Source organism: Gymnodraco acuticeps, unplaced genomic scaffold, assembly GCF_902827175.1.
Source record: "Gymnodraco acuticeps unplaced genomic scaffold, fGymAcu1.1, whole genome shotgun sequence".
NCBI classification, from domain to species: domain Eukaryota; kingdom Metazoa; phylum Chordata; class Actinopteri; order Perciformes; family Bathydraconidae; genus Gymnodraco; species Gymnodraco acuticeps.
The window spans coordinates 956,385-971,105 of record NW_022991760.1 but is presented as its reverse complement, the minus strand read 5'-3'; the positions used below and the strand labels follow the sequence as shown (position 1 = coordinate 971,105).

The 14,721-nt window shown below is 41.0% G+C and overlaps 1 protein-coding gene across 1 annotated transcript in view; it reads right to left on the bottom strand.

Annotated features, from left to right (window-relative positions):
* The window catches only part of apba1a (amyloid beta (A4) precursor protein-binding, family A, member 1a), a gene marked incomplete in the record, with an annotated part of 144,079 nt that extends 130,579 nt beyond the window's left edge, over positions 1-13,500 (bottom strand). Inside the window, 1 exon segment of the mRNA XM_034199257.1 lies at positions 13,400-13,500.
* Between the last annotated feature and the right edge of the window lie 1,221 nt (positions 13,501-14,721).

Sequence of the window (14,721 nt, the reverse complement as noted above, 5' to 3'; positions counted from 1 at the left end):
AACAAAAAAAGGGCCTAGATAACCGGGGTATACAGTTTAAAATGTTAATAATATATTTAAATTGCAGTTTCAGTGCAAGTGAAACGATCTTAAGTTGGCGTCACGTTGAAGTCGTGCGACCCTGCTGCTGTACTAGCTTGTAGTTCGTTTATAGCATAACGTTAGCATTTTGCTTCTGGCGACTAGATTTATGATTCAAAAATTATAAAAGTAGGGTTGACATGTGGAGATTATCCGGCTGAACAAAACGTGATCCCTCTCTTAAATGTGTGTCAACCACAGACCTTATTTCCAGCTATTTTCCAAAATCCTATGGAGAAATTGCATTGCGTTTTTGACGAAGGAACCGGAAGAAGTTTACTTCCGGGTTTTAGGACGCGTCACTGCGGTTCTCTATTGCTTATCGTTTTCTGTATGCTTTATAGGTCTATTCTCATCCACCATCTTTGTTTGTGACGTAAAGAGTGTAAGAGTCACTTTTCTGAATCTGACATTCTGAGTGGATGCAGTCACAGCCAATCGGAGTCTGATTCAGAGGGTTGCCCGTCAGTTACGTTGTTTTGTGTACTGAAATGAGAGCCGGTATAATTCCACGCGCGAAAACAAAATAAAAGTTGGAATACGTTATTTTAGTGTCTTAAAAGTAGAATGAGGTATGGCAAGGAAGTTTACTACAGCTGAGGCTTTGGAGCTGATTTTTCAAGGTGACGATGTTGATGAAAATTCAGATGAATCTGCTCAGCATGCCATGTGTGATTGTGGACAGGAACTGCCATGATATATATCATGTGTAGTCTTCAAAATTGGCAGGACCAAAAATGACAATTCCTGTCATATTAACGCCTATAGACACTGCCGAAAATATTGGGCATAACTAATGAACAGAATAATATAGAATCTTCTAATCAGTTCTGATACAATGATAATAAATGTGTGCAATTTTCTGTGTTCAATGTTATGGTTAGCAGTTATTTTTAATGAAATAAGTAAAAAAAACTCAAGCTTCATTTTATTTATTTGTATGGGCTAATATCCCCTATTATAGTGTATAAGTCTCTAATGAGTGACATATATCATTAGCTGAGGTTGTGCTGATTTCTGGGATGTGTAAAACTTGATTATAATGTAAAGAAGTGACAATTTATAAGGCAAAACACAAACATATACAAAAACTGAAATGTCCTATGTGGGTCTCAGAGGGTTCATTTCAAACCTTTATTTACCCAGGTGTATCCCATTGAGATCATTGATCTCTTTTTCAAGGGAGACCTGCTCAAGTAGGTTCCACATGAAACATAAACAGAACAACACAAAGGACATCATACAACATCATTACAGGGTTTACAATAACTATCCACATGAGCAGGTACCAACAGCTTCTGATTGAGTAGCATCCAACCGAGCTTTAAAAACATTTAGTGGCACCAGATTGCTCAGTTTCCATTTCAATTGCAGACCATTCCAAGACAGCGGAGCTGCGCATCTAAAAGCTATCTTCCCTAAGACAGTCCTAGCAGTTGGCACATTTAATAAAACTACAGCATGCGATCTCAGGCAGTAGCCACTTACAATTCGCCGTTAGATCAGGGAGCAGATGTAGGATGGAAGTTTCCCTAACATGGCTTTGTATATAAAAATGTACCAGTGACTGAGCCTCCGTACAGTTAGCGAAGGCAAACCAGCCCTTGCATACAGGGTACAGTGATGGGTTAATGCTTTACAGTTTGTCACAAATCTTAGTGCACTGTGATACACAGCATCTAACTTGACCAGGCAATTGGCAGGTGCATTCATATACATCAAATCACCATAGTCCAGCACAGGTAAAAAGGTCACAGTGACTAGCCTGTTCCTGGCCTCAAGCGAGAAACAGGACTTGTTCCTGTAGAAGAAACCTAGCCTAACCCTCAGCTTTTTAAGCAGGTTATTTACATGAAGTTTAAAAGTGAGACAATCATCAAGCCAGATACCAAGGTATTTGTAACAGGTAACCACTTCAATTTTTATTCCTTGCGTAGTTACAATATCTAAAACAGGCTCTGGTGTATTTTTAGCTTTAGAAAAGAGCATTACCTTGGTTTTCTCAACATTTAAAAGAAGCTTTAGTTCAGAGAGCTGAGTCTGAATAATGTTAAAAACAGCCTGTAATTTAACACCAGCCTCCTTAATGGAGGGACCTGCACAGTACATCACGGTATCATCCGCATAAAAATGTAAGGTTGCTCCATCGACATTTTCACCTAAACTATTGATGTAGATGGAGAATAAAAGTGGACCTAAAACAGAACCTTGAGGAACACCATTTGCAATATTTAACCACTCAGAAGACAGCCCATCAAAGTGAACACATTGGGACCTTTCAGAGAGGTAGTTCACAAACCAACCCACTGCATGGCTGGATATGCCAATACTGAGTAGCCTCTGCTTTAAGATGCGATGATCGACGGTATCAAACGCTTTGGACAGGTCAATAAATAGAGCTGCACAACTCTGCTTATTATCTAAAAAACTCGCCACATCATTCACCACTTTCATTGTCGCAGTGATGGTGCTGTGTTGCTTTCTGAAGCCTGACTGATGTTTAGACAGGATGTCATACATAAAAACACCTTTACCTGTTCACTCACTAGGCGTTCAAGAACCTTAGCCAGAACTGATAATTTAGAGATGGGCCTATAATTATTTAATAAAGTGGCCTCCTCACCTTTTAGTAGAGGCAGGACATACGCTGACTTCCACAATTTTGGAATTGTGTTTGAGCTGAGGGAGAGGAATGTGCATGTCGGTAAACTACAGTTCTCTGAACAGTGGACTACTGTTAGCGCATCTAGATACTTTGCACCATGCACTCTTATGGTGTTGTTTAATGCAGGCTTTATGAACGTGGACATCAATGAAAACATTTTCTTCATTAGATCGGGAATTTAAATCAAAAAGTTTAACTTATTGTTGTCACCCTGAGGTCCACACGTAATAATCCAATGTAAGTGTAATAAACAATTATATATTACTACAAAATAAATATTATATGCCTAGAACTCATGACAATAATATTTATTCAAATCCCTTAACCTGTTAAGCCCGATTGCCCCCGCCGGCAAACACAACAATATTCACGAAACTGTGCCTCAGGGCTTCTTAACATTTATCAACCTATTAATGTGTCATACCCACTTAACGGGAAGAAACTCAGCTAACTAACGATATGAACTATTTTTACCGAAACAAAACACAAGTCTAACGCCGAGCTTCTGAATTAGCACTAAGCGAAAGAGTGCTAACGCACTTAACTCACGGTAGCAATATTTTATACTTCATGCAATCTGCACAAACTAGATATCATATGAAAGCTGAGATTCCACAGATTCCAATGGTATAAGTCAGAGTTCCCGTTAACCGGTAATTACCGGACTATGACTGGTAAAATATGCTGAAGACCGGCAAATCTAAATCTCTCCTGTCTACATGTTCGGTCAAAATAATTTCCATTTAGCGCAATACTTGCGCCACTTATTTGACAGACAAAGAGTATGTGACAGACAAGAATAGTCAATTATAATGTCTAACACTTAATATGGAGAAAGAGATGTCCTGTATGGGTTGATTGTGCGTTGATCTGTTGGTAATGCCTCGGGGTTCCGGTGGGCATGTAAACAAATGCATAATGCTGCGCTATACTTTGTGGCCTCACCCGGTTGCATAGCGACGCTTATTGTTTAGGTGCCTTTTAATAAGCAGTTAGTCATATCATTAGCTAGAACTATCTAGATATGATCGATATGGACATAAACGCGAGTAAAGTCTAATCTGACGGGAGAGAGAGATCAGCTGAGCTGACGAGTCGACACGCAACTCTGCATAATCACATGCAGCGGTGAGCGGAACAAAACACACTTCAGGTTAGAATATCACACGTAGCTATTTTAATTACCTCTCAAACTACCTAAACTAGTTATAGATATGTTTAGTTTTACTGTCGGGTCACTCATTACTGATCCGTGAGCTGCATGATACTGACGGGCTGTCAGGAGAGGGGGAGAGCGCTCCGTTTATTATTCCCGTGTTATTGTAAGTTACTGTACACGTTTGAATAGTTAATCTACTATAATTAGTTTGTTTAATATCTAATAATATCAATTTGTTTTAAAGCTCAATAAATAACAGACCTTTGACCGGCACTTTCCACATTTTGTCCGGAAGATTTAAACTTTAACGGACATGTTGACTGGCGAAAAAATATTCTAACTGGAACTCTGGTATAAGTATCATTACTGCGACCAAAACTCACGGCAGCGAAAGCCAGGAAAGACAACACACAACTTCACTTTACAGGCCAAAACGGCAAATACGTCTTACCTTTGCTGTTTTCTGATCAAAAGTTGTGTTCAAGGTCATTAAAACGCATATAAACACTGCTGAAGGTTAATCCAATGTCTCTGTCACTTTGAAATTATTACTCATAATCCATCATAACATTTATTACAATAAACTGATTTTTCATATAGAGTGTAACGAAGCTTCGGGTTTTGGGCATGCTGGCTGCGCATCCCTCTCATTCACCAATGGTAATGTTTAGATCAATTTAGGAACCCCCCCCATCAATGATATTGGCTCTAACGGTTCAAAAGAGATGTCAATCACCAAAATCGACCAATGGGTTCCAGAGATATGGCAAATGCACCCAAATGACCCCAGAAGTGGGTTTATTTTTCTAAACCTCTCTAAAAAGGTCACATTTAACTTGTTTTGCATCAATCTTGATACAGGGCACTTATATGTTGCAGTTTGGATTCCTAAAGCTTTTAGTCTACTATCCCATCATTCAAGGATGATTGAATTACTTATCACTATAAGTAATGGGTTTTTTTGGACGGAAACTATAATTTACATTGTTTTACTATGATCAATCTGAATTTAATAAAAACATCTATATTGATTCTGACTTTACTACATCCAACTCACGGGTGTGTCATTGCTTTGAGAAAATAAATTATTAATATACCCCTTTTAGAAGTGAAGATAGTCATTTGTTCTGGGAATGTCATTTCGAGCCTGAGACCTGAAAAACAGGCTTGGGGCTTAACAGGTTAAGCCCGGATCAATATATTTGTTGAAGTTTTTATTGTGTGCATAATAAATGTGTTAAATTAATTGAGCAATTCTTTAAAAGTATAATGATGCAATCTCTTTAAAATAAGTCATTACAGTTAAAAAAGTAGATGTTGTTTTCCAAGGGCCTCTCCTTCAGAGGCCTACACTTTAAATCATGAGACTTCCAAATCCTAACAGACAGAGATCAGGATCACTTTGTGTTGCAGGCCAAATCTACGTAAAGGTTCTACTTGAGCCCAATTTAAATACCATAAAGAAAGTATTGAAGACAACTCAAGCTAAATCTCAAATATATTTAATAAATGTACAGTTGTTTTTGATTTATTTTAAATTCTTCCGTCGAGGTTCACACACACACACACACACACACACACACACACACACACACACACACACACACACACACACACACACACACACACACACACACACACACACACACACACACACACACACACACACACACACACACACACACACACACACACCCACACACACACACACACACACACACACACACACACACACACACACACACACACACACACACACACACACACACACACACACACACACACACACACACACACACACACACACACACACACACACACACACACACACACACACACACACACACACACACACAGTAAAGTGTTGCCTTCTTTAGAGTTATTAGTAATTGAAGATTCATTATCAAATGGGGTACATAAGATACAATAAATAAAATAACTTTGACTTGATCATTTTGTTCACAACATTAGACCTGTCCTCTAATCTCTACTAGAATAAGATATGTGTGCATGTTTGGGTGTTTTAACACAAGTCCAATTTTGACTGACTTTCTGAGTTCTAATGTTAATTTGACTTCAACCCATAAGTAATTATTTAAATGAACTCTAATTTTCACCTGATGATGGCTTAGTGTTCCACATTGTTTCCACTGATTTGTTTTACAATTAGGCCAAAGGTAAAGAGAGACATTGATGACCTTGTGTCCCTTTTGTTGGTACGTGGTTCCATTTTGTCTATGGCCTTGGACGGCTTCACTAAAAGTCACCCAGTTGTGCCCTGCTACAGTCCGGCTGAGTACAGTCACAGAGATGCTATGGTTGCTCTACATGACATTAATGGTCTGGTCCGAGAATGGACACCATTTCCTGCTCCCAGAGAGAATCCTCAAACTGAACATTACAGCCGTTGATACTGTCTCACGTGGGTCTGCTCCCACCACGAGCCATGCACTGAAAGCATGACATCTGCTTTGAACACTTGGAAGCCTCCCTGCCACACCAGCACCAACCCTTGGGTCAGTCAGATGGGACTAACGGCTTCACTTGGGGCATTTGGTTCAGATACATGACTCTCGTTACCGCAGAGTGGGTTGTTTAAGGCTATACATACTGCTATGCAGAGGATGCCTGTAAGTTGGCAAGCTGTTAAAAGCCCCTACTATTTTTAAAATAGGCCTAATGTCAGGGGCCTCTTAATGTCTAGTTCTACATGTATTCACATTATATAGACAGTGTTTCCACCTGGTGAAACTAGAGGCTGCACGAAACTCAGGCTACAATACAACCATTCTGTTCTGCTCTAACAATTCAATGTATAGATTCTGCATCAAAACAATTAGCTTTTATTGTTTCCAATGATAATGTCGCCTTAAGTGGAGGAATGCAAACCTGTTTTCAAATGTAAGGTTTTGAATGTGTTTGACGTTTCTCAGTAATGACACCCTCAGACACCCACTATCATTCATGCTATGCCATCAGTAGTGACTCAGATGTTGAGGGGGATGAAGCTTTTCCTCCCAAATCAGATATGCTTTGTTTTTCAACAAAGGTATCAATTTCCTGCTTAATATATGTTTCTCACAATTGTTTTTTGTGAGCTGCACACAGGTGATACTGAGTCTTCTCGACTGATAGATTATGAACTACACCATGCTTAAATAGACTCCTAAGTTATTATTTCATATGTAACATATGTAAGAAAAGGGAGGGAAGAGTCAATTATATTGAGTAATCTATTTTATATTGGAACATTTATTTCTCAACCCTATGTTTTATGGAAGAGCAAATGTATTTCTGATTTTTATCAAAAGGTAAATGGTGAATTAATATAACATTTAGAATCATTGAGAAGGGGTGATATCCACAGGGACTAGCTCACCTTTAAATTACAATAACATTTCTCTGTAATTATGTTATCGTGCCATAGTCTTTTGATTTAATATGTAATGCTAACGTAAATATAATCCTAAATTGAAGACACTGCAATTTTGCAGATTACAGATTGATCAAATCACCACTGTGAATGTTATACCTTAGCTGTGAATGTTATACCTTAGCTGGATCTCTTATGATCCTGAGTTTGAAATGCTTTTGACTAGTGATTGCCTTGAAGTTAATCTTTAAGCTGCAAGATGGTTTTGATTTTATAGTTTGATAAAGGAGATTAACTAATGAGTAAATGTTAAAACATATTAGTTTAAAATAAATGTTTTTGTTATTATGTATCTGTGATTTCCTGTGTTCATTATTATGCTTTTGACAAAGGATGCTCCAAACACTGACAAGAGATTATTTTTCTATTATGATTGGCTCCCTCAATCATTGTGATTGAATGTTCAATCTTATTGTGTTGTTCTTAATGTGATTGTTATTAATGTAATTGATGTTGTGTAAATCCACACAATTCTGAAGATTCTCATTGATTTAAGTATTGAACACATTATTATTAAAATAGGGTTTTTTAGGTTAACAAAATTGATAAAAAGAGAGTAACTGTTTGCCCTGCATGTCCTCCTTCGCCCTCTGACGCAGCTGACCAACCTCGAGCAGCCGCTATCTCCCATAAGGAGGGGCTGCCCTAGCATATAGTTGTTGTTACCAGTTTGTTACCGAGCAACTGTCGGTCAGAGATAGTTATTGTTGTGGGACACCTGGAACACATCCTTCTCGGGGTGTAGATGCCCCAGAGCCATAAGCGACAACAAATGTGATTCAGTGTCCTCAGCTGTTTAGTCTATCTATTGAAGAATGTTGATTATTACACTCTGAACGAGTTCAAACCTGGAGCTACAGGAGGGCTCTTGAGAATTGATTGTGGCATCTCAACCGTGTGGTCAGACCGTGGCCCGTGACATGTCTTGTGAATTCTCCGGCCGAAGCGCCAAATAAACAGTCAGTGTTTGCCATCAGAGCTCCAGCTCTCCTCGTGTCTCTCTGAGTCCTGACTCCATCAGAGCTCCAGCTCTCCTCGTGTCTCTCTGAGTCCTGACTCCATCAAAGCTCCAGCTCTCCTCGTGTCTCTCTGAGTCCTGACTCCATCAGAGCTCCAGCTCTCCTCGTGTCTCTCTGAGTCCTGACTCCATCAAAGCTCCAGCTCTCCTCGTGTCTCTCTGAGTCCTGACTCCATCAGAGCTCCAGCTCTCCTCGTGTCTCTCTGAGTCCTGACTCCATCAGAGCTCCAGCTCTCCTCGTGTCTCTCTGAGTCCTGACTCCATCAAAGCTCCAGCTCTCCTCGTGTCTCTCTGAGTCCTGACTCCATCAGAGCTCCAGCTCTCCTCGTGTCTCTCTGAGTCCTGACTCCATCAAAGCTCCAGCTCTCCTCGTCTCTCTCTGAGTCCTGACTCCATCAAAGCTCCAGCTCTCCTCGTGTCTCTGAGTCCTGACTCCATCAAAGCTCCAGCTCTCATCGTGTCTCTCTGAGTTCTGACTCCATCAAAGCTCCAGTTCTCATCGTGTCTCTCTGAGTCCTGACTCCATCAAAGCTCCAGCTCTCCTCGTGTCTCTCTGAGTCCTGACTCCATCAAAGCTCCAGCTCTCATCGTGTCTCTCTGAGTCCTGACTCCATCAAAGCTCCAGCTCTCATCGTGTCTCTCTGAGTCCTGACTCCATCAAAGCTCCAGTTCTCATCGTGTCTCTCTGAGTCCTGACTCCATCAAAGCTCCAGCTCTCCTCGTGTCTCTCTGAGTCGTGACTCCTATTGCTTCAGAAGTGTCCCCGACAGAAACGATATTATCATATAAGGGAGAAAGAAACAGGACAACCCCAGAAAAACTCAAGAGGATCACAAGCGTGTGCAAACAAAAATATAATCTGGGATCCTTTGGTTTCCCAGGGGACGCTGGTTGTTAAAAACAATTAAGTCAAAAACACTGGAATCCTATCCTAATGTGGACAGTATATAACAGAGTAAAATGTAATATAGACGGCTGGTGGAAAATATTTTTGGTGGGGCTTTTGATATAGTGAGTAAAAAATTGTTTTTTGGGAGACCCCTTAAATTAGTTTCCAGTGCAGCGCGCAGCTCGCTTTAATGCTGCGTTCAGACCGGACGCGATGCAAATATTCGCTTCGCTCTAAACGCTCCTATCGCATCTCTCTAGTCGCTCGAGTTTCACCGCGGCTGCCAGCTGTGTTTACTCGCATCATTCAAACAAGACGCGCTGGCTCGGGAGCTACAACTACAACAAAATGAACATATTTTACCGTGATTAAATTGTAATACACGTTTCTAAATGATGCCGACGTAACAACATACTGATACCGGTTAGTAAAAACCATGAATTAATGCTTTGACAAGTCTGCAGACAGACGGCAGGCGAAAAACCTTTTAAAATGCTTGTTTTCTGAATGGAGCTTGGCTAAGCTAACGTTATATATGCTCCGACCGTCCACACTCACAACAACGGCCTATACAGACATAAATAAACCAGCGACTGTGGTTTGTACTTGTTTAACTTTTGTCTAGTTTCTGAACAGATCGTATCGGCTGTTTGAAGAGCAAGTATGGGAAACAAAAGATAGCATTTACCTGTTTGCATCCAGCTAGCCTCGTTGATACGTTTTGTCTTTTTCACGAGCTTGCTGTGATATATACAAATCGGGTTGGTCCGGTCCAAGGTCTTTAAGTATCAATTTATCTCCCAAACTTCTCCTTTGGAAAGGATTGGAGAGTAGCTCTTGCACGGAATTGGGTGCGGACCGAGGTCCGGCGACTCCACCTGCACACCATTCTAAATACTGCGTCACCTTGGTCACTAACGAGTCTAAAAAACAACTCACGTCACATAAGCAACGTGGGCGCCAACGTGAGTGCCCTCGTGACCAAAATATTTGACGGCGCTGATTGGCTGAAATTATGTTTCGGCGGCACAGTTTACTATTGAGACTTTTGCAACGTGCTGGTTGCTGCTGTTTGTCTCGGGGGCTCCGCCCGGTAATGATAAACTAATGCCATGGGCAAGGCCAGGCAGGAAACATGTGACTTATCAGTCACTTTAGACATCGTAACACAATTTTAAACGAGATTTTATTGTAGATTATACATTTTACTGATACCAATTGTATGATATTTACCTTGTTCATTAAAAATAAAAATATTTTTTTTTTTTTAATTAAATTTTTTTTTTTTTATGTGGGAAGAGGTGGGGCGGTGCCCCTAGCGCCCCTATGGGCCGGCCGCCACTGAATATAGAATATTATACATCAGCTTTCAATTTAGTTATGAACATTTTTAATCAGGGTTGACAATTCTGCCAGTATCTATCATAGACTACCCTGCAGCAGCATTTTCCAGATACCACAACCACGGCTGGAGACAGAGATGAAAGAGATGGAGAAACAACAGAACTGTAAAAGTCCTCTTGCTTAGCTGAAGTCACCACGTGGCGACATTCTGCCTGCTCCCTTAGGTTAAGAATGAACACGATGTTAACAGAGAACTACAGTTTGTAGGTTATGCTAGCAACAGGTTCCATGCACCACTTCTGGCAGCACTCTAAATCTGAAAGGACATATTTGCAGGCGTAAACAAATTGATTTGACTGGATAACGAACATTGGCACAGGCAACTCCTCCATCACCGGGATCCGGTTGCTTTTTGCAGGAGATGAAACTCATAAAAAACTGATAGACAGACCTTATCACTGGCACAAAGCTGTTTGGTTCGCAACTATCTTATATAGGAGTAATTTGACCTGAGATCTAGGTCAATTAGAATTCATGGGAACGTAATGGAAAAACATGACTGACTGAATAATTGTCTCAAACCCACACCTTTAGGAAATACATTAGGACATTTGTAATTGTGTCTGTCAACGTGTCATAGGAGATTTCCATCTCCCGGACAAATGGGAGAAAATCCCATAGTCAGAAATATGTCATATGTTGTGAGAGTAACATTAACCTGCATGATATTTGTCCTTGCACACCAATTTAACACCCAAGAGCTGAAAAGGAAGCTGGTGACAGGTAACAATCCTTAGAGGCAACTATTGGCTTCTGTATGTCTATGACTAAGCAGCAAGAGTACTAAGCAGCCACAACGCAAGAGAGTGTGTGCTTTGTGAGCACTGATGGGCATACACACTCACAGGTTCACTCTGCTGTCCTAGTTGAAATGCCCTCAATGCCCTCCCTACTCCGCCTCTGATGGGCTAGTGCTCATCGACTGCCTTACTATGTCGTTTTCTGATGTAACGCACGCTGTACAAATAAGCATTACCAAGGTAAGTGAAAAAGAAATGTGACCTCAAAAAAAGAAGAATCCCCGTCTGATCACCACTAATGGAAGACCAGAGCAACTTTGTATTTATCGTTTACAATACCAGTGTCAGGCTTTCATGTATATTTAAGATCATCATTACATCTTTATCATTTGAATGTTCTTTTACTTACTGTGTAACTCGTTACAGATTACATGAAGAGACCCATAACCTCCAGAACGAGAATTCCTAAACTCCAGGACCAGAACCTTAAGACCCCAAACTCCAAGACCACAACTGAGACTCCCTTACATGCAGAAATGATACTCAGTGCCCCTAACCTTCCAGGACCAGAACTGAGGATCATTAATGAGCCCCTAACCTCCAGGACCAGAACGGAGAGACCCTAACCTCCAGAACTGAGAGTCTCAACCTCCAGAACCAGAAATAAGATTCCTTAACCTCCAGGATCAGGACTGAGAGTTAATGTGGCACCCAACAGAGGAAACATTTTCCGTACCCTGCAGCCGGTGGAGCAGTCCTTCGTCAATCCAGGATTCAGTTCCTGGTGAGCGGACTGCAAGCCAATGTAGTCCAGTTATGAGTCCGGCCCTGAAAAATGTGGCAACAAGCCTCTGACGGAACCAACAGAGCCAAGCCCTCTATCCATGACCTGCCATAGTTCATCTATTGCGGAAGGAGTAGTTCCTTCTAAATCGGGTATCCAAATATTTGGGCAACTCTAAATATATAGGGGAAACACTTAGTGATACATAAATATGGCAAGATAAAGGAAAAAGGGAGACACTGACTATAGGAAATAAATCCCAACAGGAGGTGCATTATTTAATGTGGTTCCGTTAACGTGGACATTAAGAACAATATTGTGGCCAATCAGTATCTTGTTGAACAAAGATCTTGCCCTTCCAAGCCTACTGCAGATCTCCCTCTGAGCATCCTGACTCTTCAGCACCAATGCTAATAACACTGCCATAGCTTGTAAGCTAGCTCTTGTTTTGTTTCTTTTTCCCCCGCTGGGGTTAAGCCGACAACTGCTGTCAATCAAACTCGCACATTGCCACGCCCCATCGAGCTGCTGATAGAAAAAGGATTTTCCCTCAAAACGTATTTATTTCCTTTTAATGGAAAAATTGCAATAATACCATTTTAGAAGAAAAAAAAACAGCTGATAACCTTTTGTTAAATGAGGGATGGCCAAATACTCATTTGGTTTCACTTTAATTCAGAATGTGAACTTTAAACCTGGGTTTCCCTGTTGCATGAGGTGCTGCAGACACACAGTATAACCTGCAGCATCTCTCATCACACAGGCTCTGCAGAACATACTGTGTGTGTCTGAGTGGCTCCTGCTGCATCACACAGAACACAAGCTGGGTCCTGGTTTGACAGAAACATAACCCAGGGAGCCACACTACTCAAGAAGACCCAACCAGGCCACCGTGTTGACCAGAATGTGGTTAGCCTTGCTGCACCTGCCACAAACAGGGCCCTGTGGACCGCTTCACTACCAGCACAAAGCCCCGTCCGCACATTCTATGGTGCATATCCACGGGAGTGTACAGCCAGAGCGGTTCCCTTCCATCCTTGTGTGGCATTTTCTCTGCCGTTATCTTTTCCCGTAGCCCCTCCTCAAACAGTGAACAATCCGAGCCGCGACAACACACCGTCCGCTCGGTGCGAACAGAGCCGCCGCAGGGCTGTCTGTCTCCCCGGGTTGTGTCGTCGCTGTCGGCTAACAGAGAGCCAGGTTTAGACGAACAGAGGCACACTCACCCGCTTTCAGCTGCGATGTTGCTGCAGACTGGAGGTCCGCTCCGCCGCTGCCAAACCATCCTCCATCTTCCCTGTAGCGGCTGCTGTCTGTCTATGTGGAGGGGTGTGTGTGTGTGTGTGTGTGTGTGTGTGTGTGTGTGTGTGTGTGTGTGTGTGTGTGTGTGTGTGTGTGTGTGTTCCCAGCCCCTCCCTCCGTCACCGTCAATTAATCACAGGACACAGCCTCTGCATTGTTGGTGTAAAGTAAAAGTAAATGTACAATTTTGAGGGTCTTGTAATTTACTTGAGTATTTTAGTTGTTTGCTACGTTGTAGCCTACTTCTACTCCACTACAATTCAGAGGTAAATCGTGTACTTTTACTCCACTACATTTATATACCTTTAGTTACTTCACAGATCTGGATGAATGATGTGAAATATAACCAAGTGTTAAATCAGACTTTAGTTCCACCTGGAGTAAATCCACCAGCTACCCTGCAGTATACAAAGTCATTCAAACTAGCTGCACCTTTACCAGCTTTGAGAACACTTTCATGATCAATCATTATAAAACATATCATATATATTATTCTGAAATGGACCAATCTGCACAATGATTACTTTTGGTACTTAATATGTTTGTTGCTAATGCTTTTGTACTTTTACTTGAATAACATTTGTAATGCAGGACAGTAACAGAGTATTCCTACACTCTGGTACTTCGACTTTTACTCAAGATCTGAGTACTTCTCCACCTGAGGACCTGGATACAGTACTCTAGACGCACTCTGGAAGATTTGCAGCACTTTCACTTTGTGTAAAAAAAATTAAGTAATACATTTAACACATGCTAAATCATATATACATTTAATCTTTTACTAAAGAAAAAAAAACATTTTAAAACCACTTTTTCTACATTTTGTCTCAGGACAAGTAGCACAACAAGAGAATGTTTTAGCATTTTTTACACATGGATTTTTTGAAATGTTATAGGTGGGACAGAAAATGTCCTCCAATTCTGGAAAGAAGCATAACATAAAATACATTAAGAAATATTCCACTGGTGAATGCAGTGTCCTAATAACAGCAGTTGCTAACTAATTGAGACTTCTAACCATCACCGCACCAAACATTAGCCACCTTTAGCTTAGCGGTGGTGATGCACAGCCAAGCAACTGATGTCGTTCTTTTATTGCCAAACATTAGCTATTTACTTTGGCAGTCGCATTTAAGCTTCAGAAATGATATCATTTGTGTTAATAAAATTAATTCAGAAGCGAAGCTCGTTTTTGCTTTTCATCATGGTTATTGAGAGTAGATTGATGAGGCTGTGTGAGGGCTGG